The sequence below is a fragment of the Passer domesticus genome, chromosome 9, assembly GCF_036417665.1.
Source record: "Passer domesticus isolate bPasDom1 chromosome 9, bPasDom1.hap1, whole genome shotgun sequence".
In the NCBI taxonomy this organism is placed as follows: domain Eukaryota; kingdom Metazoa; phylum Chordata; class Aves; order Passeriformes; family Passeridae; genus Passer; species Passer domesticus.
In genome coordinates, this window is record NC_087482.1 from 37,306,750 (window position 1) to 37,328,167 (window position 21,418).

General features: G+C 42.3%; 1 protein-coding gene across 2 annotated transcripts in view; it reads left to right on the forward strand.

Moving 5' to 3' along the window:
- Window positions 1-21,418, forward strand: part of SETD5 (SET domain containing 5) — a 65,060-nt gene that overhangs the window by 942 nt on the left and 42,700 nt on the right. The gene's annotated exons all lie outside the window — the stretch shown is intronic.

The following is a 21,418-nucleotide window of genomic DNA, read 5'->3' on the forward strand; positions in this document are numbered from 1 at the left end:
GGCCCCGTGGAAGCGGGGCAGATGGGTGTAGCAGCGAGGGGGGTTCGCAGCCCCTTCCCGGCCGTGTCCTCGTGTTCCTCTGACACCAGCTGAGATCCTGGGCCCACTGTTGCGGGGGAAGAGCGTGTTCTGCGGGGCTGGAGAGGTCACGGGGTGCTGCAGGGCTCCTGTGGCTGCTGCGGGCTCGGGCCATGATGTAATGAGAGCGTTGGGGTACGGCGGGGGCGAATCTCTCTCCTTGGGTGAGGGAAGAACTTGATGTTGGTGTCTGATGGTGTGCTGGTACATTATGGATTTCAGGCAGTTGCCCCCACCCTGACTGGGTGTTGCTGCCAGAATCTAAATCCAAAAAAGGAATTTCTTTTTTTTTTAAATAATCAGAGATTCCTCTTTTCACTTGTATAGGAAATACTAGGATTTCTTTTTTTCTTCTTCTTGTGGTTGACCCAGGAAGTCATCTTGTTGCCGGCATTCAGGGTTTTTTTTTTTGCTGTAGAGGTGCAGGGAGGAGGGTGTTGCTGTGCTCTGGATCCTGTGGGTAAGCGTTGAAGGCAGTGACAGCAGCTGCTGTTGGCTCTGGAGCTCTGGTTGCTATGAGAAAAGCTTCACTAGACTTGGCTGCTATCTCCAGGGAAGGACAGCAGAGCAGCCTCCATTAGTGTGGTGGTAGAGGGATGGCTCACTCATGTTCAGCAAAGGACTTTACTTTTTGGGCTGTTTCCACAGGCCTAAAGCAGAAGCAGGGATATGTTTTGGGCCTGTGGGACAAAAATATCCAAGGTGGGTTTTATCACCGTTCTTGAGTTAATGGAATTGCATTAAAGTGTGGGCTGGAAGCCCCAGGTTACCCTTTCCACATATTTTGGTCTGTGTGAAAAGTAGGGCAGCAAGAATTGATATGATCTTCCTGTGAAGTGAAGGCTGCAGTTGTGTCTTTTTTGAACTCCAGTCTCCTTCCCAGCCAGTAACAGAGCCAGATGCTTTTCTTATTGTTTGTATGTCTCCTTCCTCCCCTCCCAGCGCCTGGGCCCCACTTGCCTTATTGACTGGAATTTCTGCTGTGTGCAGTGGGTGTGTGCAGCAGACACCAGCCTGCTAGTGCTGAGGAGGGATTTTCCATTCACAGACCAGGGAACTGTCAAAATAAAGTCCCGACTCAACTTTAGGACTGGAAGTAGAAAGTGGGGAGAGGAGTTTTCCTCTGCTGCAGAGTACAATTTATTCTCTGAGCTTCTTACATGCTTTTATGTCAGAATGTATAGGAAATGTTGCTCTGCTGTGGAATAGGGAGGTAAAACTCCTGGGGATAATGGGAAAGATTCCTGCCTTTCGGTTGACTCAAATGCTTGAAGGAACAGTTTGCAGGAGGCCATTTTTGACGTGACTCTGTATTGTGGAATCTGCCAGCTCCCATCCACACTCTGTCTGCCTGACTGCAATAGCTTCCTTTTTTTTTTTTTTAAAGGAAGAATGAGTGCCTTTCTTATCTGCTTAACTAACCATTTGGCACTGGCCCCTGTCTGTATGATATTGTGCTGTCGAGTTAGAGCTATCAGCATATTCCAGTGCGTTTGTTAGAGATGAAACTGTTAGTCGAGGTATGCAGCATGGGAATACATTAGCATTAGAAAACACTGCCATCTTTGTAAACTAACACCTAGCATGGGGAGCCCCTTGCCCTGGCCTGAGTTACCCAACTCAGAATTACTATGAGCTCGAAGCAAAAAATTCCAGGACCAGAATAATGTGAGAGAGATTAAGATATGCCCTTAAATCCGCTTGACTGGCAGCAATCATGTGCTAGATGCCAAACTCTGAGTAGCTTTTATATTTGAGGATCTGTAGCACACAAATTGCCTCACAAGGTGGGGTGAGCAACTTTTAACCCCCCTAAAACACATCAGTCTCTGGGGCTGGAGGTGTCATCTGCTGCCTAACCTGGAGTGACATGACACCAGTACTGAACTCTGAATTTTGTGAGTATGAAAACGGCTCCTTGTTTTAATGAAATACAGAAAGTGATCTTCATGGCCCTTTAGTCTTTGTTTACAGTCTCTCTGTAGGTTGTTTACAGTCTCTCTGTAGGTTATAATGGGGAATTGGTCCATTGCCTCACATTCTGTTGGATAACTGGCACTGCTTTGACAAGGCCCTGGCTCTTCATTTTACTGTCAAATCCCAAGTGACCTGAAAGTAATATTCCTTAGCTAATGTTGTCTGATATTTCCCTACTGCAAGGTGGGGTGATGAAATCCCATGTACATTTGAATCACTTTTTAAAAAGAGCCTCAGTTACTGCAAGATTTTATTTTAAAACTTAACAGGTCAAAGTTGAAAAAACACAGGAAAGGGATGGCATTGAACTGGAATCTCAGAACATGCAGAAGTTATGTTCTTTTTTTTCTGGAGGGGAAAAAACCCAACCAGCAATCATGGATTTAAATTTTCCAAATGTTCCTTAAAGTAAAAAAAAACCCAACATTTTTAATTCAAACTTCCAGGTGCAAAGTGTGCAAGGGAGAACTAAATGTGTGATGTCCCAGACGTGTAATTTATTAATCTGTCCAGTCTGTACTTTCTCCCATTTTGGATGATCAGACTTTTACAAACTTGTGTTGAATGATGTGATGAGATAAAAATGTTTCTATCTATTCTGGCAATATTAAAACAAACATAATGACTGTTTAGAGGTTTGAAAATTCAAAAATCATTGTTCTCATGACATTATTACTGTATTACAAAAGCACATTTGTGTTTTTACTCTGGTGCTGCTTGTGTGTGTAACTCTGAAATTTTGCCAATGAAATGCTGTGTTGTGTGCAGTGTATGAGAAAGATTGCAATAGGGAAACTGTTCTTTATGTGTACAAGATGTAGTAGCAGTGCTTGAGTTGAAATGTTAAATGTGCTTAAGTGTATAGCGTGTGAGCTGTTAAGTCTCAGTTGCCTCTATGAAACTTCAGCTGCTATTTGATTTTAAAATAAAATTGTGTTGTATTTTACATGTCTGTTTAGTTGGCTTTTTTTTTTCCCCTCTTGCAAATTAAAAGAAAAATAGCTATGGGTATTACAGCTGTTACAGATTCTACAGCCAGTCTTTGGCTCCCATGACCGACTTGTGGCAAGAGTTAGTGCACTGTAAGTTTGCACTTCCATTGTTAGGGGTGGGTTTGTATAAATCTGGCTTAACCTAAACCTTTTGCTTATTTTGATCATGGAAAAAGCCCCAGACCATAATGCAGCAAGAGTTCAGCATTTTGAAACTGTGGGAGCTGAGGTTTTTTTCCACTTTTTCCTTTTAATTCCTTATTGAAGTTGCTTGGGGGATCTTGGTTAGGGTTGGTTTTTTTTCCACAGGATTTGCTATTTTGGTGGCAATTTTCCAGTATTCCTGTAGCAAATCAGCCGAGCTGCAGCCCCTGTCCCTGCTGAGCAGGGAGAATGTGCAGTGCTCCAGGCCTCCCTGCTGAGCTCACACAGGGGTGGGACTTGCTAAGCTGCTGAAATCGCAGCTAATGCCCACTGAGCATGCTGAGAAACAGTTTTTCAACTGCTCCTAGTTTAAATTTTTTTTTCTATAATTAGCAAAGATGCTCTTTGTCTTGAAGGATGATCTATGGGACAAATCAGGAGGTTCTGGTTCATCGTCCCCCTTCCCCCCTCCCGAGCCAGTGGTGAAGTAGTATTTTCCTGTAACAAAAATAGCTGAAGAGATTTTTCCCTCACTTCAACCGATGAGTCTGAACTTGAAAAGCTGTAGCCCAAAAAAAGAAACCTTCAGCAAATAATAGTCTTAATGCTAGTTTCTGTTGCCACAAGTCCTATAGGACCATCAGTATAGTTTTTTAAATTGTAAATCTGCGTCATTCTGATCCTTAAATCTAATTTAAATGCTGAAACAAGTAGAACAAACTATATTTTAAATAATATATTTGAGAAATAAAGTATTTCTTGGTGAGTTTTATTTTCCTCCTGCCAGACATGCACAAACCCCAATTATTTTAATGAGCAATATGGGAAATATTCAGCAAAGTGTACTGATGTACTCAGACTTAAAGGTGGAAAAATGTGGGAGGATTTGTCAGCGGTTTGAGTGGCAAGCTTTTAGTGTGAGCGGGAAAAGTAATTTCTTTTGTGGTCAGGAATCTAATAGTCTCACATTCACCAAACACGAAGAAAAAAGGGGGGACTAAGAGAGAGGAACATAGCAGAGTGGCATTGAGAAATGGTCAGGAATTTGACTTTTAGAGTGAAGTTCAGAAATGATCTGTTGTTTATGCTAAAGTGTAATCCTTATAAACTTGATAACGTAGACAGGTCTTGCATTCCTCCCTGAGGGTCACAGAAGGGCTAAGTTTAGCAAAGGGGAGGTATCCCAAACACTCAGATCTATCTAGTTTTCAAGGCAGCAAACTTCTCTGTTTTCATCCTGTTCTAAACAAGCCTAGGGTTTGGGTTGGTTTTTTTTTTTTTTTTTCACTTACAGGCAGCCTTTTGAGGCAGAATGTGAGTTAGCTTTAAAACCAAAATGCCCTAAAATATTTCAAAGTAATTTCATGGTAGAAAGGTCAGGATGCTTTTGATGTGTTCATATTTAGAACATGATTACAATTGCAATCATACACATTGACAAGAAGATATTGTCTGGATTTGGTAGCTGCTCATTTAGTGACTCAGGCCTATTCCTGTTGTCCTCACAGAACTCATACCAGGGTTTTCTTCTGCAGCCTTGCTGATTTACAGGACAAAATGTTTTCAGTGACCGTGCCAGCAACCTGGAAAACAATTTGAAGTTCTTTCTGATACTTTCTTTCTTTCTTGACTTTAAAGCAAGCAGTTTGAAATGCAACTTGTTGATAGGGAAGGCGTGTGAGACCCTGCCACCGAACTTTTTAACAGAACATGCCTGCTGCTACTGATTCAGTAAAGGGAAAAAAAAAAAAGAGGATGCAGCCTGGAGTTTTAGTTCATTGGCATCAGATTATGTGGCCTCTTGGTTTTGCATGACTTTGAATCATGAAAATAAATGGCTGAGAATTTTTGAGGATTTTGTTGATGGTCATATTTGGATAAGGAAGCCCACATAAGACAGTATTGCTCACACTGTAGGACAGAAAGTCACTTCTTGCTTCTGGGAGCAGAATATGGGAGCTGCAGAGGTTGTAGCTGGTGGAAGGATGAGACCAGGAAGACTGAAACTTCCCATCACAGTTCCAGGTACTTCAGAGAATGGGAACAGAGGCATATTTTTCAGTGTGGTCATGTTTCCCAGAGCTGCCTCTGCCCAAATTACATCTTTCTGGGAATGTTTTAAGTCAGATTTTAGGACTGGAACCCCTGCAGTATGCTGGTGTGGAAACTACTGCCAAGGAGCAGTTCTCAACTGTTTTTATGGGAGAGAGTGAGGAGGTGAGAACGTATCCTTGCTTGTAGGCAGGAAGGAGTACACTGGGAAAAGTTTGAGAACCAGTGATTTGGGAAACTGAAGTGCCCTGGGGGTTCAACATGGAGCCCTTAAAATAGCATGCCTCAACCTGAGCTGCACTATCAATTTATAGATACTTGGAAGAGTGCACAAGCCTGTTGCATTTGTGTGGCCTTCAACTAAAGACACTAAAACATTATTTGCTGTGTTTCAGTGGCATTGAGTTGGAATAGCTTATAATGTTACAAGAATGTTTTCAGTAGTGTGGCTGTAGATTAACTTTTGCTACAGCTAAGATCTGGAAGCTTCCTGTATAAATACATCTGAAGTGAACCTTTGAAGAAAAGATGACTGCTTGTTTGAGTTAAGTAGGCTCTGTTTGACTGTAGGGGAGATTGGCTTGGTGGTTAAAATTCTCTTGCAGTTTTATGAACTTAAGGATGTTGGGGTTCAAGATGGCCTGGAAGTTAAGAGGGAACAAGGATACTTGCAGGGTGAAAGTCAGGTTCTGAGCTTGTCGCAAACTCTCTTTGTTGTGCAGTTCTTCTAATTTCTACCTCAGGCTTTGCTTGTAGATGGAAATTCATGTGTTAAACTGGAATGGGTGTTCGTGATGCACAGTATATTCATTGTACAGCTTTGTGCAGGTTTTTGGTGCACAAGTGTTCTGTGGCAGTTCAGGCTGACAGCCCTGTTCTTCCCAGTGTCACTTCTGCCTCTCTGCTGGCCCATGCCTGCCCCAGTGGTGAACTATTCAGGAAGACTACCATTCAGAAAACAAGTGCATTTCATTTTTGAAAGGAAGAGTTTTCTGCTGGCTTCTGCCTGAACTGCTTGACTGTGGGGTCAGGTTAGCACCAGTGCAGGGAGGGATGGGGAGGCTGCACTGAAGCTGTGCCAGCTGAAGTCAGCTTGAAACTATTGCAGAACTGCACCCTGCGAGCGAGGTTACTCCGGGTGAAGTTACATGAGACAGCTGAGCATATCCAACTGCTCTGCTGCTGAATGGGGGAAGTTTTGTTCCCCCTTGCTCTCTCACCCAACGGGGAGTTCTGCCTTTTTTGTCTGCCAGCTCTGGTTCCTGCTGGATTCCTTTTCTGAACTCCTCCAGCTTGCTAACCCAGCAGAACGCTGTGTTGGGGTTATTTTATGTTTTGGGTTTTGCTGGATTATTTTTTTGCCAAGATAGTGAACCGAACTGGCTCACTGAGAGACTTGTCAGGCATCCAGAGCCCTCACAAAATAAATAGGGGAGAGCATATGGGTGGAAGTGCAGAGGATGTGGTGGGGACCGGAGAAGGGGAACAGGGTCTCCGCCTTTCGGTGCCGCGCCCAGCGCGGCCAGCTCAGGCTGTCCCCTGTAACTTCACACTCCTCTGAAAGGAGAGTGAGCCACCATGCACTGCATGCTGACAGACCTCTGCCAGTCCGTGAGTTTGTGCCCTTGATCACTCTGTGTGGAGTGCTTTATTTAGACAAACCCTTAGTTCCCTGCTTGAAAATTGATGATGTAGTCTTGCCTTCATCTGTTCTTGTTTGTTTGAGAAGCTGGTCAGATGTGAGTTTTAATGTAGGCTTGATCTGTGATGGTGAAGTGTTACAGCCTAAGCTTGGTGCTTAACTGTTTCAAACCAGCAAAATATTCTGATATACTTTTGCAGAAAGTCAATACAGCTGAAAGCTGGAGTGATGGCTCATTTTGGAATATGGCAAAAAGTTAATTAGTATAAAAATATTACTAATAATCTGTGTAAGTAAATGCACCACACAATGTTTCTTTTTTTTTTTAACCTAGGAATTAGAAAGTCTTTGTTTTGTATTTACTTGCCCCTTGATACAGGTAATGAAATACCAAGGTGTGCAGAAAATTATAAATTACTGAAGATACACTGTCAAATGTATAAAAAAAGATCACGGTGTGAATTCCATATAACTTCTCTGAAAATACATAAGGTATGACTGGAACAACACAAAAATGTAATTCAGCCAAGGCCAGTTGCAGCAGAAACTTCAATCCTATTTCTTTAATATGGAAAACTTGGTTATAGCAAATTTGAAACAAAGCAACTGTGCACTGCAGATCCTGTTGTGTGCTGCTCTGTCTGCTCACTGCAAGCTGAGGCTTTGTCTCATACCTAGTGAGACTACTTGGTCTAACAGAACTTGAGGCAGCATTTTGGCTGTTTGTGTTTGAATAAAGGTATTTAAATGTTAGCATGTCATGACATCTCCAAACGCGTATTGCTGTGCAAAAAAAATTCATGATGGGTGTGAGCAGTATGTCTCATAAGCAAGAAATCTCATCTGTTGCAAGGGTAATCTTTTATTTAATGAAAACATTTGCAAATAGCCCCAAATCAATCACTTTGCCATAAGGGAACCCACCAGAGTGTATGTGCTGTCTTATCCTCACAGCCAACAGCAGCTGAGAGTTTTTGCAGCGTGGAGCTGAATGCCCAGGTGAGCACTGGGGTGATGTGCTCTGGGGACTCCATCTGGGTGCTTGTGTCTGCTCCCCACCCGTGCCCCAGGACAAGGACTCAGGGTTGGAACACATCATTCATCTGTGACAGAGGCTGGGCAAGAGGTGGAAAGTTATACTAGGACGTTGCCTTTTGGGGTATGCCATCCCAAATCTGTCTCTTTAGATATGTCCCTTATCAGTAGGAAGATCTGAGCTGAGGTTAAAGCTGTGACTTGTGAGATACACAGAGGAAATACCTTAACTCTGCCCTGCAGTGGCACTGCTTGGAGGGGCTGTTTCTTCCATGCTCTGCCTGAGGTGGGAGGCACTTGGATGCCCAAGTCCCAAGGCTGTTGGCATTCTTTCCACACCTATGGAAATCACCATTCCTGTTGCTGAGGGTGGTGCTTGTTACTTTTCCAGCTTAGCTCCTGAAACACTTGGAGCATGGTGTGGGTCACTCAAAGTCAAGAAGCTGAACACAGAAGTGTTTGCATCTGACAGCACAGGTTTGATCTCTGGTGAATTCTCTTTGGCCACTGCAGGTTCAAAGTATCTTTTATAAAATGTTCAGGTACAGAATTTGTAAGAAGATTAAAAACTTGCAAACTGGGGAAAGACTTTCCCCACAGTCAGCCATGGAACAACATGAGAGTTGAAATTGATGTGTCACAGTTCCTGTTTCCTGCTCCTGCTTTTCTAAGCCTTACATGTGCAGACAGCAGTAATAAATTAATAAAGAATAAAGCACTGGCATGTTCTGAAAGTGAGACTATGCATTAAAACCTGCAGTCATTAGTTAAGCCTCTCTTGGGTGCAGCTTGGGACTGTCAGCTTGAAACTGGTCAGCAGAAATTTGTTGAATCACATGTGGAGAGAGAATCCCAGGGAGAATGAAATGGGATGTCCAAATGTTCATGGAAGTTCTGTGGTTTTTGCAGAACTGTATGAACTGTCACCAGGATCCTCCCAGTGAAATCCTTTGCTTGAAAAAAAAAAAAAATTAACAGTTTTTAAACAGTGTCACACAGCAGAGATGTATGGGGAGCAGGCTGTTCTTGCAAGCAAAGTTTGTAGCTTTCTGTTGCTCTTCCAGTGTCAGAGTTTAGGCGTCATTCCTTTTTCTGAGTAATAGTGAAGCAGTCTGTTCCCATGAGAGTCACTGGGCTGAGGCAATACTTGAAAGGAATTCTAAAATTTTCAGTTTCACATGAAGAGAAGGTTGTGAAGGAGGAAAAAAGTAGCTTTGACACATATTTTAAAAATGTTGTGAACTTTTTGCTGAAGCTGTTGAGAGATGGTTGTTACTGAAATGGTACATGATTTTAAAATTTAAAAATTCATCTTAAACAATTGAACTTTCTATGAAATTCTGTTAGTACTGAAAAGGTATCATTTAGCTTAGGTTAAAATTTCTGCAGTTCTGCAGATTGATCAGCAATGAGTCTGCTGACTGGAGTCTTCTGCTTCCCTCCCAGGATGCATGTGTGGTCCTTAGTTTTTACTGACAAGGAATGAAATGTGTGAAATGGCCACTGACTGAAATTTTTTTCAGGTGCTTTTTGCCCCCTGGAAGTTCAAGATGAAATGCTGGCAAGATGATGTGTCCCCACTCCTGTTCTGCTTAGAGCTAGGTATAGCCCTGGCTTTCATGTCTTGAAACACTGTATGTGACATCTCAGAAGTAGATGTCACATTTATGTCACATCTTAATATTTTTACTGCTAAAAATATTAAGGCACAAAAAAGGAATTTACTTGCATAGGACATCTTATAGGCAGTGTGGAGGAACAACATATTTGGTTTGGGGGTGTTCTTGGCTTCTGGTCTAGTGGTGCAAGTTGCAGTTTTAGGTGGCTCTCTCACCCACACCAGTCATCACCTCTGCCTACATGTCCATGTTCTGTAGTGTTGTGTTCCTTCTCTATGTATCTTCAGTTTCTTTCAGTAAAGCTGTCAGTGGTTTTAATACTGCTGTTAGTAGGTGTGGTGGGGAGTGCATTTAGTAGTGGATACAGGTGAAAACATCTGTATGAGTTGATGATGGGGAAGCATGGTGTTATGAGCCAGGGTGTTTTCCCTGCCTGTTTTCACTAGCTTTGTAATGCTCCAAGGTAGTTTGGGTTATGAACAATGCTGCTACTGATTTGTAGCCACAGGACTGATAAGCTGTGTAAAGGGGCCTTCAGAGTACTTTGGCAATCTGTGTTTGTGCACACAAAATCTATCTGCATTACTCAGGAAGATAATTCCTGTCTGTGCTGTTTTCCTTCTGTGTTTAGATCATTCTCCTATCCAACTCTTACCCAGCTGAGGTCTCGGTAGTTCTCAGTTTTTCCATAATGACAAAATCAAATCAGCCCTATGAGTGGTGCATGTGAAATTCCTTTTGGTTAAAGCACATTGCCCTGAATGTTTCCAGGGTGTTTTTTTTTCTTGTGAGAATTCAACATCTTGTGTTTGAAAGAGAAAGGAGAAAAGATGCAGATGAGGAAATGCTGTTGTTTAAGGTACGGGGAGGAACAAGTAACTTGTTTCTAGAACATAATCTGTCCAGCTGTGACTTAGTCATCCTCAGTCTTATATAAAATGCATCCAGTCTAAATAGTTGAGCATCTCCCTCCTGAATGCAGCAAACCTTTTATGCTTATGTGGAGATGTGAAGCTGTAACAGGCAAAAGGCATCATCTTAGGAATACTTTCATACTTGGGAACCTGCAGCATCCATCATACTGTCAAGCCTCATTTACTCATGTGATGGGACTTTTTTTATTTTATTCTGTTCCACATTTTTTTCAAGCCTAAAGAGATTCCTTGCTCTTGGCAGAGAATACAGCACTAATAATTCCAGACAGGAGAGCAGAGAACGTAACGTGAGAACAAGGGTGACTCTTGAATCAGACTGAAGGTTTTGTTCATCTCTGACAGGGCCAAAAATTGATGTTTGAGGAAGAATGTAAGGTGAGGAGATCACAGGATCTTGGCTAATGTCTCTAATTTCAGTGTAGTAGTTCCTGCTGTTACATTACATGCAGCCCTCCTCTTAGTCACTTGGATTTCACATAGCTGTTCTTCAAGGAAAGGGGGATAACTTGACTATTATGAAATGCTTTTACATGGATAAATGTATTTCCACACAGGTCCTTTGTTTATATAATTATGGAGGTTTTGGAGGGGTGGGGGAGATTTTTCTTAATGACAAGCAGGAACTTGTAAGCTTTGTAGGAACTGGCATGTGTGAGTTGAAAGATATTCTGTACTGGTTAAGGGACGATGGACAGCCTTGTTTAGGTAGTCAAGAAAACTGATGCTGTACAACAACAACAACACTGCTGAGTGTGTTGTTAAATAAATGTATTGATAAAGAGAGGTGTTGATAAATCTTACGACTCTGGACATGGAAGCTGACATTTAAAATTCTGTCAATACATTTCCCATTAATACACATTTCATGAAACTGGGGAAGCTGGCCTCTTCAGTCACATATGTATGCAGGGAAGGTCTCCTTAGGAGGGGTACTTGGAGCTGTGCTTCACTTGGGTAGTTGGAAACATTCTTCAAAGGCTTCTGAGAAAATGTTTGATGTAGTTTTAGTTCTAAAAAAAGTTATACAGTTTTTTCGTAAGAACTACAAATACACTGTGCTCACTGTGAAGACTTAATGGCTTGGGTTGATGCTGCTTGCAGACCTCAAGGCTGCAATGCATTGCATGATTTTTGTGGTAAATCCATATATTTTTTTCAGGCTGTGTTTGACAAACATGGCCTAGCTCTCACTTAAGCTGCAATGCCAAGTGTAAAAATGACTAGGTGAGATTTTCCATTCTTTCTTAGGTGGAAATTCAGATCATCAGAAGGTTATTTTTTGACTTAAAATACATAGTTACGCAAAGACTTAGTGGCCCTGGAGAAGAGATGAGCAATGCCCTGAGCAACTGATCCAAGCTGACCCCTGCTTTGGGGGTAGGGAGACACTGTTTCAGCCAGTTCAACTTGCAGTGCTCCCTTCAAATCTGGATTATTCAGTGGTTGAGTACAAGACTGGGTGGAGGAGGTCTGGGGGGACCTGGCTGTTTTAGGTGGAGAGGGCAGAAGATAGGAGGAAGAAGGCTATACTCTGATACTGGAAATGTTTGTGCTGGAGAACTTGCATTAACAGTGGAGACCTGAAATATCTGAGAATTGAACTTGGCAAGGACACACCTAGCTTTATAGATGATTGTGAGATGAAATCAGATTTTAATTCACTGTTCTTTAGATAATTTTTATCTGGACAGCATAAAATATTTGATGATTCTTGATCACTAGAGAGGTGCTAGTGGGATAATGAAGTATATTTTAGGATCTCTGAATTGTTTTGCCACATTTCAACAAAAGATGTGAATCCATCCCATTGCAAGGTGATGCATTTGTTAGCAAAACTGCAGACCCACCTATAAATTGTGAAACAGCATTTTGGAAAGCAGTAGCTTGAAGGGCTTTGAGGTCTTTACAGCTTGTTGCCTCTACATTGTACTTGGGCCATTATTTTATTTGAAAGGGTTAATGTGATTCTTGGGCATATTGAAGAGGAGGGAAAAAAAGTGGGGGAAAAGAATGTGAAGCAAAATAAGTAATCTTATAAACACAGCAGTGTTGAGACTGATACTGGAATTGAATTTTGGTTTCCATGCTTCAAGAAGAATGCCAATGTGTTTGGAGAGAATTCAAAGGACAGCTGCAGAAATGATCCAGGGACTGGAAAATAAGCCTCATGATGTGAGGTTTAAAGAAGCTCAACTTACTCAGGTTATTGAAAAGACAATTGACAGAGGACTTGATCTTTCTGTAAAAGGACTTGTGAGATTTGCTGACAAAGACATAGCAATATCAGCTGAGGTTAGACAAATTCAAATTTGAAGTGCAGTTCCTCAGCAATGATAGTAATTAAACATCAGATTTGTTTACAGGCAAGGGGAAAGGAGCAGACATTCATCTTAGTCTTTTATGAAAGGCCCAACTTAGTTCTTTTTGGAGAAAATACATTGCAATTTATTTTTTAACATTATGATAATATGCCTTTCCTGACACTGGAGTTTAAGAATCTTTGAAGATTTTGTGCCATGATCAGTTGGTGCAAGTTCAGGTACATGAACTTGCAGTCACAGCCAAGATTATGAAATTAAGATGAATTTAGAGGAGAAATAGTTAAGCTGGTGCTAGAATACTGCCTTGCATAACACACATAAGATGTGAAGGGAACTCTGAAACTTAATGCTTTGTGGTGAGCATCAATGGAATGCAGCTCTTTCCCATACTGTGTTGCTTCAGATGTTTAAGATATGGTTAAGGCTTTCTGAAAGCCCCTACAGAGAAGCCCTGATGTAACTGTGTACACTCACTGTATTCAGATGAGCATTCCTGCATTCCGGTTGGCCACAGCAGAAGTCTGTAAATCTTTTTCATCCTTTTTTAGAAACAGTATGAAAAAAAACTGCACAATGGCAATATTATTATAATTCTTCTGAGAGTAAGCACTAACTCTCCTGGTAGGTTTCATTCTTAAATGTAGGATATTCTCTATCTCTCAAGCTAACTGGACTTGTTCAGAAAGTATATTTGTGTCTGAACAAATAATTGTAAGAAGTGGTGTTCTAATGGCACTTGTTTGCTGGTTTTCATGCTGTCCAAATGAGAGTACTTTAGCAATTCTACTTGTCCATCACTTTGTAAATTCACCTGGGGAATTGAGTGACTCAGTTTGGTAATGGCTCCAGATCATGCTTCTACTTTTTATTTGCAGTTGTGCATTCCACCACTCCCTTGACGGCTGCCAAGTTTCTGTATTTCCATAGATTACCTTGTTCCAGATGCCTTTGCAGACATGCAGAGCTTTTAAATTCCCTTCTGGTAGCTCTCAGAATCTGCTGCTTTGTGCAGGTGGAGCTCTCCCGGTTGGTTCTGCCTGGGTGCATGCTCGTCCTTGCCTGTGCAGAGGAGGACCTGGGCTGCTCTTTTCTCCTGTGTGGCTGCATTCCTGCCTCTCCTCTCTTCCTCCTCCAGCTCCAGTCAGGGAGGAGCCCCATTGCTGTCACCTCTGCAGCTGTGCAGTAAGAAAATGCTTCCATGTCCTATGGAAGAAAAGGCAGCTGAACATTTTCTGCACATTTTCTATCAATTTGTCACATAAATTGTGCTGTTTCTGAGGTGGGAAAGAAGTTGTCTGGCAGCTGGAAGTTTCCTTGCTTAGGGCTAGAGGAATAGCAAACTGCAGGAACGTGTTGGGGCACTACACAGCACAAAGCAAAGACCTCCAGCTTTGAGATCAAGTGCAGCAACCCCTGCTACTCACCTTGTCCAGACAGCCCTGTCTGCCTTAACCTGCAGGAGCAGCTCGCAGGAAAAAGTCACAGCTGCACGCAAAAGAGGTTGTGAGGGCTTAGTTTAGGAGTAGGGAAATATCCCTCTTCCTTGCCTTCCCTCTCAGATGTGTCATTGTCCTCCTCTCCAGAGCATCACGAGGCTGATGGAGAGGACCTGCTGGAGGAGGGCTGTCAGTCTCTTCAGCCTGAGCAACTTCTTGCATTTCAACCTCTTTGTTTCATCCTGTTGTTGTACATATATGTGCTTAGTTGCATTTATGATAATCATGAAAAATACCCTGAATGTATTACTCTGCTCGTAATTCAACATTCAAAAAAGATGGAGGTAGCAGATAGCATTACAAAGATGTGTTACAGAACCACTCACTCAGCATCGCTTTCTGTGAGCTCTGTGTGAGTGTGAGCACTCCTGGCCAACTGTTTGATGTCAGTGCTCCTGTGTTACCACCCACAAGTAGTTAGGGTGGTTGATGGTGTGCTGTGCTCTTCTCAAAGAAATTACTAATTTATGTGCAAGTCATCAGAAATAAATCAGGTTTACGTGATTTCTGTCTTTTCAGTCACTGGTTGCAGGTGTTTTACTGCTGATTTCTGGTCATCTGCATTTACTTTGAAAATGTGTTCAACTGGATTATCTACTTTTTATCTTGTTAGTAAAAAAATGAGCTATTCAAAAAAGTGATTGTGGCTCTCAGCACTGTCTCACCAAGCTTTGCATTTCTTGCCAGCAGTTAGGAAGTAGGTATTTGGGAGTTTCCTGAATAAGCATTACACCTTTTTCTTTGTGATTGTAAAAGCAAGTCTGTGATTATATTGTTTTACAAAAAAAAAGTTATATCAAAATAATGTTTAAAAATTTATATTCCTTAAATCTGGTTGGGTGAATTATTGCTGGCTGCTGTGTTATTCTGTAAATCTGATGACTGGGTGAACATCCTCTCTACATGGAGGATCCAACATGCAGAGCTGGGACATGCCGAGTCAGTAGTGCATATCTTACCAGTGCCAAAATACCATATAATGTGAGATGCAACTCATCCAGAAAAGTGAAATGCAATAAAGAACATCTCTTGGACATTGTTCAGCATCATTGAGTGGTTGGAAGCCCCAGAAGGGGAGCTAAGGGGTTTTGGCTGATGCTGCCTTTGAGTCTCATGAGTGCTCTCCACCACTGTCGTACTGACTCAGTCTGCTCTCTAACAGGTTTTGTGCTGGGAAAAGCACATCTGCCAGAAATGTGTGAATTTGCTGGGGGTTCCAGAACCATCTTACATGACCAAGAGTGCAAGTGGGCACCAGGTCCTGGGCAAGTGCTGCAGTTGGTGATGTCTCCTAAAAGATATCCCTGAGCAGGGGATGTGGTGGGACAGTGCAGTGGGCTGAGCCTTGAAATCTGTCGCAACACGGCGATATTGCCAAAATCCTGTAAAATTCACTGGATTTTAATGCTTAACAGTGATTGTGTAGCTCGGCAATGATCTGACTCTTGCCATGTGCAGCACGGGTTGCAGGTGTTTTTGTCACCTGATTTCTCACTCGAGGCCCATCGGACAGACCAGTGTTTGTGGAACGCGGCTCAAGAGCGTTACACAAGCCTGGAGTAACTTCCTTACAACGCGGAGAAAAAAGTATTTGCATGATCTCGAGCCCAGGTGCAAGGCTGCAGAACTTGCCAGTCACAAACCACAGAGGCCCGGTTGGAGCTGGAATGGCACTCGGAGATGGTTTGGGCAGGGGAGAAGGGTCAAAACGAGTCCTGTAATGGAAAGCAGGGCCGAACCTTCGCGTGGGAGCTGCGGCTCCATAATTGCCACACTGTGTGATGTTGCCATGGCTGCCCGGGCAGTCCCTGCGTGGTTTCCCGATGTGTGAGAGCAGGCCGAGGCTGCCGGCGAGCGCAGAGCTGCCCTACGTGTTTGGGGAGCTCAGGCGTGCGCTGGCAAGCCGCGGCGATGGGAGGATCCCTGTGTGCGAGATTGGAGCCTTTGAGCTCAGTCTCTTCCCCGTCTCTTCCCTCACAACACATCAGAGAACGAGCTGTGATTTTTGCAGGACTTTAAAACACTTTTTTTTTTGTTTTTTTTTTTTTACTTCTTTCTCTCCGTTGCAAAGTCCTTCATTCTGCCTTAAGCCGGGGTCGTGCTAGGAGCGGGGCTGCAGTGTGAAATGGAGAATCCTGAGGGCACGAAGGAAGGCCTGGGGGGGCTTGCCGGGCCTGGGGGACTCTGGCATGTTTTGATCCGAGAGCCTTTGGCTGCCTTGCCATCTGCATAGCCTGTGAATAGTTTTCTCTGGCACAGACCTTGTTCCTTAGTGTTGCATCATCTCTGGGAGAAAGGCCAGGTCCGGAGCCCCAGCACAAAGGCTTTCTGAAGCCGATGAAGCTTGTTCTGTGTGCGGAGCGTCTCTCTCCTTCCTGTCGTCCTTTCCATGAGATTCCTGAAGCGGCCTCCGTCCGAGAGCCCCCTCGTCAGCAGCTGCTTTTTCTCGGCCGCTTCCTGCACACCTGGCTGATGCAACGCCTGCCTGGGAAGGCTGCGGAGCCTCCTCTGAAGCCGGGTTGTTTGCCCCGGCGGGGAGTGGCCGGGCAGGCAGCCTTGTCACGTGGAGCCCTTAAATAGATGTATAAAGGACGTACAGCGGGACCTCGAGGCACAGGCACAGAGTATTTAGTGGGATTATGCAGAAATCTTTTTTCCGATACTGGGAGTGGAGGTTGCAGTCCTACTCCTGGCAACTTGTTAGTGGTTAGCCTTCCTCTGGTTGTGAGTTCGGGATACTGCTCTGTGCCAGTAAATCCTGCTGATTCCCCTTCTATATTCAGCGACTTCCCGTGACTCTGGACTGTCTGAATTCTCATGGGAACTGTAATTCTCTGGCTTTGGATTTGGTCCTAGTTATTGCCCTTTTTTGCTGAGTTTCCCTCTGACCTTGCATGTGGTACAGGCTTTTCTCTCTGAAATACCTTCAAAACGCAATTTCAAGGTCTAAAGGTTTTTGGTTTTTTTTTCTTTTTGTGGGGGGTTGTCTGGCAAGCTTTTAAATTTAAGGTTTGTCTACTTAGGAAAGTTTAATAGTTGCATGGATGAAACCATTCATCCACAAGCATCAAAATTTAGTACAAGGAAGCACTTTGGTGTGCTAAGATTGAACCAATGTTATTTACATTATTTAAATTAATCTTGAGTCTTACTTGAGCTGTAGCCATTTTCTGGTGTAGGCAGGTCTCTTAAAACCTGAAAACATAGGGATATATGGACACGGTGTGGTAGACTGAGCAATGGTGTTTCCAGTATTGCTGTTCCTAGTTACCAGCCTCCTTGCAGAAATTTATTTCCCCTAGAACAGTGTCTAAATGGGAATATGTATTTTACCTGTTTCTGCTTTTAGTCCAGTCTTCTTGGCATCAGCTGCAATTGATGAGACATGGCAGTGTTTCCTTCCTGCCACCTGTTTTGGCACAGACTTAGAGGAGATGGTCGCAGCAGTAACATCAGCTGCCACAGCTGGATTCACTGGAGGTTGGTTGTCAAACTCTTAATCTCAGAGTATCTGTTCTGAACCTTTTTGTTTGCATTTTTGTGACATACAGGCATTTGACTGTTCTCTTTCACCTCATGGGAAAAGAGAGCAGCAACCTCACAGTATAGGACCAGCATAGCAATTAGGATGTGCTCCTGCACTGCAGAATAGTTTTGCCCCATGATTGTTACAAAATCAAAAGTTTGTGGAACTGGAAGAGAAAAGGGATGTTTTTCCTCTCTCCTATTCCATGTAGTTTAGTAATTTTTGTGTCTTAAACTGTGGTGCCTCATGTGTAATCCTTTTTTTGTCTTGTATTACTATATATTTTCCAGAAAATAGTAGAGAACAGTATTTGAAAAAATAAAATGTAATAAATACAATAAAATATACTAAATTTAAGAATATAATTTTAAATCCTTCATTATTAGAAGAATTTGTCACCTTCACCAGCAACTTGGAATGCTGTGAGATAGAGCCACTGTAAAGCAATGTTTTTAGCATAGAAAGGGGTTCTTTTTGAGTCTGGGATTTTTCTGAATTTCTCCACTATTTCTGTTATTAATTTAATTTTATTTTGATTATTTCAAATTTTCATAGTGTTGTGATGTTTTCTTGGAAGATTTCCTCTGCTCATGACCCTTAAAATTATGTGGACTTTAATATGATGTTCTTGGTTGGGATAGTCCTTTTTGCATTGCATTGTTGTCATTCCTGTAAAACATCATTGGTGTCACCTGCTCAGCACACTGTGTGTGCAGACCATGCAAATGCTGCCAGGTCCCTTCTCCTCAGAGTGGGGTGCAGGCAGAGTTTCCTGGCATGTGCCTGCCACCTCTGTATGAACATACCTCAGAATAATTTGGTCTGCCATGGATCACTGCTACTCTGTAATTTGCTTCTGCTTTCTAATATGGCATTTTTATGGAATTATCTTTATGAATGACTCTTCAACCAATTTACAATCAGTAGATTACAATCAATAAACTTTCCAATAAGGTTCTGTGATGCAAATTGTATGTATTAAGAAAGTCTAGAAAAACCCTTGTCTGACATCTTTACCTCTGGAGCATATTGAACTGTCAAGGATGTGATTGAATTGTCCAGGAGAAGGTATTTCTGGAGGCAAAGTCTTACCTGGCCTTTTTTTTATCTCTTACTAAATTTTTCTTCTATTTTTTATCATAGTATCTGAAATCTTTAATGATTTCAAAAGAAAAACAGGATTTTGGTTTGGTTTGCATGTCTTGACTGCTGAAGCCGCAGCAAAGTTTTGAGGTTATTCTTTTTGCTTTTCAAAGTAATTTCTGCAGTCTTGGGTCAGTTGCTAAGAGTACTTGACTACACGTTTTGTAATTTCTCTGCTTGGTTTCGTTTCTATCAGTTGCTCTCTCTTCATTTGTAGTCCCTTAAGGTGTAGTTCACAGAGGAGTTTAACTAAAATTGATGTTTTCTTCATGAGATAAAATGATGGAATCATGTGGATGGATATTGTGAAAATTGCCTTAAAAAGGCTTAAACCTAGTTTAATTTTCTAAATTAAATTTACTTACTTTCCATCTGTTTCCAGATTTTTATCAAAATCAGTTTAACTTGCTTGTACCTCAATTTTAATAATGGCTTACATAGCCTTCACTGAACAGCTTTATCATGCTGATGTTAGCTAAGTAGGTGTATTCATAAACATGTGTTGAGGTAGTGTGTAGTGCTCTCATAGAGCACTTCAAAAATAATGGGAATTGTTAATATGATTTCATATCTTGTAGGGAACAACTTGACTGATGCATAGGCCCAGGGATACCAAAAGCGTTTTAAGTCACCCATGTTCTAAAAGCAGCAGTCTTGCTGTTCCCTGATCTCTGACTCCAGCTCTTGTGAGTGTGATGAGCAGGAACAGCTCTCACTGGCTTGTTCCTTTTGACATTTTATAATTTTAAAATGCTGTTATTCTTGTTCTAAGAGCTTGTCAGTGTTTTTTCAAGGTTCTCTAGATCCCAGAGAGCAAAATGAACTCTGAACTAACTATGTACATACAAGGATTTCTTGTTGCATACATATAAACCAGGGGACAGTGAGAAAGGCCTAAAGCAAATAAATCTTTAACCATTGCCTATACTTGTCAATAATTTGGTTATCATGGTATCATAGCTAGTAATGAATTCCAGTGTTGAGTGTTACTTTGATCATTTCTGTTGTAGACCAGGACTGAGTTCTCCCAGACCCCATGGGATAGAACTGCTGTCTTGCTTTGTCAGCCCACTAGCAGATGATGTATGGATCTAATGATAATAGTGAATACTTATATCAATATTTCATTCTTTAAAACTGGCACCGTTGTTTCCTTGCTGCTTAGTGAACCCAGCTTGTTTTCAGAGCAAAGCTAAGCTTTTGTATTGGTAGATTGAGGCACAATTCAAGTACTTTTAGCAATCTGTTTCACAGTCAGTTGGAGCTAAATGATTTAAGGATTTATCTGCTCTGCCCCTGTGTCTGTGTAGGTGTCCTTATAGAACAAATGTCTGAAATTCAGGGAATTTGATGCATTTTTTTGACCTAACTGTTAAATACAGAAAACCTTGATCTGGTTCTGTTTGCTCTAAAGGTGCTTTCGCTTCTGTTAAGGATCTGACCTTGACATGAGGTTTGTGCACGTACAGGGAGTGCTTGATTGGACTCAGGTGGACTGTGCACATATTTGAGTGGCACTGGCTGATGAGAGGACTTTTTCAGCCTGGTAATGGAAGCTGTTCTGTTTACATTAGATGTCCCGTAGATTTTGATTATTCTGAAATTTCCAGGGGAAAAGATGAATGATGAAGAAGATCTAAGATGCTAACACTTGTTACACTGCTCCACATGCCGTGTGATTTGCCACTGGTGCAGATGACAGTGTAAGTATGAACTCATCAGACCTGGCTGTTTCTGTCCCGAATGAGGCTGGCTGAGAGGATGCCAAAGAAGGCTGCATGGCAAAGCTGCTGTTACCAGTTTTCCACCAGCTCTGGACTGGCCTGTGGCAGTATGAGGTGCAGGAGTGAAAAGTGCTTTGAATTTGATATGACTGGTAATGGCGTGGGAGCTTAAAAATGTGCAGCTCATTATACACGGGGCTCATCCTTTATAGATGACTTAGAGGCCCATTGCTGAGCATAGAGAAGATGATGGTGGTTATTGTTCAGACACTTGTAATTCTGGGTTGTCAGAAGTCTGGAATCTGTTTCCAGTTTGGGACTTCAATAACTGGAGTTGTTGGAAAGTGTGGGGAGAGGTAAAGGAAGCACTTGTCTGTCCTTTACTGTCTGGGAACAAGAAGTGGCTGCCATCAGTCCACATAGAGGTGATTTCCTTGTTCTCCTTGCTCTGGCTCACTTGTTGAAGTTCTGCATAATCAGAAAAAGCTTTTGTCAGTTTGTCCATGATATGTTTGTACCAGTGTTACCTTTTTATCTTTCTTGGCCATGCATGAGACACTGGATGCACAATGGTAAAGTATTTCAGGCTCTCTGTGGACACAGACTCACAGAAGTGCACTGACCCTGCAGAGGAACAGGATGAATCTCTGTCCTCCCCTGCTTGGTAACTGCTTTGCACTTGAATCTGTGACTGTGGGAGGGTGCAAGGGACACGTTCTGTCCCCCCTGAGATT